A 6,000-nucleotide genomic window follows, 5' to 3' on the forward strand; every position below is an offset into this window, starting at 1 on the left:
TTTCTTTGTTCGCTTTATGTTCTCCGACAATGACCAAGTGCACCCTCCTCGCTCACTGCATGCTCCGATGATCCTTCTCTTACAATCATGACGACACATAACCTACATACGATGGTAATTGTGAGAAAATAAAAGAACCCAACATCCTTCCCTTAAGTTCAAAACCAAACAACCTAAGAGAACAAGTGCTTATCGATCGTCTACACGTCATTGTCGATTGTCTCCACCATTGTGAATTCCCTCTTGGTTAGTAACATCAATCATGCTGAGGTGCTCGAGAAGATAGATATGTTGGCTTGGATGGATGTCGAGCACTCTCTCTCTCGAACAGTGAAGACCTCGATTCTGAATAGGGGAAAGGGTGGTTGCTGATAAATGGGTGGTCCAAGCCATTCGTTGAAAATCTTGCGAGGTTTTCGAGTACATTTTCTTTGTAATAACGGCGGTTAAAGACTCTCTAATAAACCTTTAAACTATTTATTTATTTAATTAATAACTACTGTTATTCACGTTATTTATTCAAATTTTTGTATTTAATAAAAGTAAAATGGTAGATCGTAAACCATTTATTTATTTATTTTTAAATATTAAATTAAGATTTACGATTCAATTTAAATATATATCTTAAAAAATGACTTTTTGTTAAAAATTAAAAAAAAAAAGTTATTATGTTTATATATATATATATATATATATATATATTGATGGGAAAGGAATATATATATATGCGTGCGCGTGTGAAGGGTAAAAAGGTAAATGAGCTTGATTGGAATGAGAACTTTCTAGAATGATAGGAACATTGACAAAAAAAGACAAAAAGGCTAAAACGGTGACGTATTGGTCGGTTCCCCAGTTTCGGTTAAAATAATGAAAGAATGGCATCTCAAGGAAGTCAAATTGTTTTTTGGTCGGCAATTAAGACCAAATTATATTATTATTCAAATTCAAATATATTATTTGTTTAATAAATTATATTATTATTTTAATTTTAATGATTTTCTATCTTTTAGAAATTAAAATAAAATATAATAATTGTTAGGATCGCATAACTACAACACACCCTCGATCTAGATGAACACACAAAACAGGAGAGAGAAAATGCAACGAGAATATTGGCTAAAGAATTTATATAGAAAATAAGCTCATTATATATATATATATATATATATATATATATATATATCTTTATCAGATATAATGAGCTATTATATATAACTATCTACCTTATATAACTTTACCAGATAACTGACTGAGTTATAAATAATAGCGGGCTACTTCTCCCTACCCAAGGTTATATATTGTGAGCCGTTGTTATTTCTCTCTTGCTTGCTTATATAACGTTTCTTTCAAAAATCTCTCTTTCAAAAGTCTCTCTCTGCCCTCGTTTTCTAAAACTTTCTCTTAAACCCGAGGCCAGAGGCTCGAGCATACGTCACTTGGCCGTAGGCGACGCAAGAACGAATTGGCTTAGCTCACTTGTCGTTGGAAAGTGAGTGCCGCACAATCGCAAGTCCGCTACCATCAAAAGTGCGATTGTGACAAGGCTCCGTAACCTAAATGGTTTTTTATTTATATATTAATTTAAGTTTATTGATCTAATTCAAACAACGATTATTTTTTTTAAAAAAACGACCGAATTTCTAATTGAAATTCAAGCAAAAACGAATAGATAAATAGACCTAAAACTTGAAAAAATTGACACTGAATTTATACTCGTTCACCCCATATGGGTATTTAATCGAAGGTATGCCAAGAACGTGTTGCAATTGAACCTGGTCGATAAGAAGAGCAAAAATAACATAAATGATAGATTCTACGTCAAATTTTAATCAATATCTTTGATTTTTTTAGTTATAACGACGAATACAACTCTTCGTCTTGATTAGGGTAGAAGCCCTATATCTAAAAGGTCTATAAACGATAGCTAAGACACTTTGAAACATCGACTCTCAAAATTCTTGAAAGCTTGAAGTTCTAAACTTATTATACTTGTTCGAGCTCCACCCCGAACACGTATGCCTTGTGAGGAAGTGTAATACCAAAAACAAAAATATTAAAATATTAAACTCGATCTAACAACCTTATTGAAAATAAGATCTTTAGACCTAAAATATCAAAGAATCTCAAAACGATAAGAAATTAATTCGAGGGAAACTTAGATTCAAATTATCTCGTTTAATGATTCTAAACATGCAATCTAAACTATATAAAATTGTGAAGAAACTTAGCTATTGGCTAAAAGCATACGTGCCCATTTTTTCTGCATTTATTCAAGTATATTTTATAAAAATAATAACACAGACTTTAAATAGTCTCAAAAGAAAACTCTTAACTTTGTGTGAGACATTCCAAAGAGTTAAAATACATTAATGAAACACCATAACTCTAGATTATCATTCACGAAAAAAAAAATTTAACGATAAAAAAATAAATAAACCTTGATTGTCTAGAATGGGGCATAAATGGCAACTTGAGCTTATCTTGCAGTAGGTTGAACGGTTGGATGAAAGTCCCACATCGGCTAATTTAGGGAATGATCATGGGTTTATAATTAAGAAATACTTATCTCCGGTAGAATGAAGTCGTTTGGAGAAGCCCAAAGCAAAGTCATGAGAGCTTATACTCAAAGTGGACAATATCATACCATTGCTGGGAGTCGTGTTCATCTAACATGGTATCAGAGTCATGCCCTAAAGTTAGCCATGTCAATAGAATCCTCAAATGTCGAACAAAGGACTCCTTTTCGTACTTTGTTCAAGGGGAGGTATTGGATGAAAGTCCCGGCTAATGAGACCTTATGCTCAAAGTGGATTATTCATACCACTGTGGAGAGTCGTGTTCGCCATGAGAGCTTATGCTCAAAGTGGAGTCGTGTTCGCCATGAGAGCTTATGCTCAAAGTGGACAATATCATATCATTGTGGAGAGTCGTGTTCATCTAACATGAATAGTATTGTCAGCTTTGTATATGAAGAACGAAGATAAAAGTGATTTCATAATTATTTGCCTCTACGAGTAAATTTCTTGATCTTGAGGTATATCGAGTTGAAAATGAGATTTTTATTTCGTAAAGAAAATGTCAAAGATATTACGAGTAAATTTAGCATACTTAATTGTAAGCATGCAACAACACACATGAATATTAATGAGAAATTACAACACGAGGATGGAGCGAAAATGGCAGATGTTAGAAGTTTCAGAAGCTTGGTTGGTGGATTAATTCACTTAACACACACACCACCCGACATTGTATTTCCTGTTGGTATTATTTCTAGGTTTATGCAACATATTTCAAAGGTTCATTATGGAGCAGCAAAAAGAGTCGTACGTTATGTTTCTGGAACTCTGAAGTATGAAATTTGGTATTCTAAATCTTCTAATTTCAAATTATTTGGGTTCATAGATAGCGATCGGGCAGGATCATTATATGATAGGCAGTGGCGTTGTCAACTTCAGAAGCAGATTATTTGGCATCTTTAACTTTGAATCAAGGGAGAGTGTTGAGATGTGATTCAAAGTTTTGACCGAAGCTCTGCTACTTCAGAATTACTAAGGTTTTATCAAAAGAAAAGTCCCGAGTATCAAAAGGACTACCCTCGGTTGTATTCCTTCTACAAAATCGTACCTTTTAGCTCGTATTCTAGCTCCTCTTAGAGCACTTGTGGTCGATTTTAGAGATTAAACACCTTCCTTCACAATGGCTACCTCTACTATCACTAGAGGTCCTCTCGAGGACTTGTTGGGACGACTTGATTTTGTATGAACCTTGCTTACGATTCCCAATCTTAATATTACTCGAGATTATTTGTTCTTGTATAATACACCTCCTCACGACTCCTTCTCTTGACACCTCACGGTTGGGTAAGGGTGTTTTTGCACAGTCAGTGTCACTATACTCTCTCGATGAAAAGCCATCTATTTGTCCTCCGGTTCCTTCCTTAGAATTGACCAAGGTGTCACGGTAGGGAATAACATTTCATTCACGCAGTGTCAACATTGGAAATCGACTTTAATTTTATTTAGAATTAAACAAAACTAAAAGTTAAACAAACTTACATTGTAAAAATATGGAGAAAGTTCAGACAAATCTTTAACGTACTTAATCCAGCTCCTCCAACGATTGAATCTCGGCTTGTAGATATTTTAATATATATTTTTTCTTTCAACTAAACCGATCCTATTAGTGTTACTATGAGTTAGCAAGAGGATCGGTACAAAATTAATTAATTTAATTCTTTTATTAATCAATTTTCACATATTAACTATAGACCTAGAGTTGCACTTTTATGCACCGTATGACAAGTTGTGTCCATTGATATAATCATTACAAGTAAGTCTATCATTCACAACTTGTTCGTAATTACAACTAGGTCAAAAGTCTATTTTATTTTTATAGTTACATTTTATATCTTAAATACTACTAATTTTTAATAAACAATTTGTTTATGATCCAATCATAAATCAAGTCTCTCTCGAACCCGTGTGAGGATGAGGCTCATTGTTCAAGTCCTAAAATCAGTACGTAAGAAAATTACTTATCTACTTTTCCTATACGGGAAGGAATTTTATCTTATGAAATTATATTCTCAACTCCCTATATAGTCAAGTCTCGGGAATATAAAAAATAGTTACTTGCTCCTCGTAAACGTCGTTTGCACTACGAACTCATTTTCAAATAATTTATAAGGAGGCTGGAGAAAAGAGGAAACAACATAAATTTGAAAGAGATACATTTTAAGTTGGAAGGAGGGATAAATTAATTATATTTGAATTTTCAAATATAATAAGTATAATTAATTTTTAATTTAATTATTGTTCTAATTATTTAGGAGTAAAAATCTACAAAATATTATTAAATTAATTTATTTGAGGATAATGATTTTGATTATTAAATAAACTCAGTAAAATATTTAATAAATGAAAATAAATTGAAATTAAAATGATTAAATTTATTTTAATAATTTTACTTAATTAAGATAAATTAACTAACCACAGTTCATTATCTAAAATTCACTAATATAATAAAATTATAGAAAATAATCAAAATGATTGTTTATTTACATGAAATTTGAGTAGCATGCTCATGAAACACCAAACACAATTCATCTTAGGGGTGTACATTCAACTCGACAACTCGGATCAACCCAACCCGAACTATAAGGGTTGAGTTGGATTAGCATTTCGAGTTGGGTTGAGTTCATTTTTCTAAACCCCGGATCAAATCGGTTCGGTTTTAGGTTCGTGAATAAAACCTTTGGGTTGACCCAAACCAAATAAAAATATATAAATTATATTAAGAATTTTTTTATATTAATAGGTTTGCTAGGGTAGTACCTTGGCCTCTTTAAAGCACCTAAGCCAGTTCGATGTGGAGTTAAGCTATATTAATATGTTATAATTTTTGCTTATTTTTTTATGTAAATAATTATAGAACGATTTGTTCGCTTATTTTTTTTATGTGAATAATTATAGAACGATTTGCGTTTGTTTGTAAACTTTTAATATATTTTATCGATTGTATCCCCAACCCGAAAATATGTGAATAATTATAGAACGATTTGTTTGCTTATTCTTTTTTATGTGAATAATTATGGAACGATTTGCGTTTTGTTTGTAAACTTTTAATATATTTTATCGATTGTATCTCCAACCATTTTCGGGTTGGATTGGGTTCGATTATGAAAATTTTTGGATTGGGTTGGTTATCAATCCAACCAACCCAAACTTTTGAGTTGGATAAAAAAAATCTCTCAACCCAACCCAACCCAACTCGGACCACGTACACATCGATTGTATCCCCAATCCGAAAATAGAGGATTGGATTGGATTCGGTTGTAAAAATTTTCGGATTGGGTTGAGTTACCCATCCAATCCACCTGAACTTTTGAGTTGGGTGAAAAAAATCCCTCAATCCAACCCGGACCATGTACACCCCTCATTCATCTCAAGTACAATCTCAAACTAAACGATCCCAACGGTATAACTTGATCTTCCTCCGAGA

This window comes from Cucurbita pepo, chromosome 6 (assembly GCF_057944985.1).
Source record: "Cucurbita pepo subsp. pepo isolate OVF chromosome 6, ASM5794498v1, whole genome shotgun sequence".
Lineage (NCBI taxonomy): Eukaryota > Viridiplantae > Streptophyta > Magnoliopsida > Cucurbitales > Cucurbitaceae > Cucurbita > Cucurbita pepo.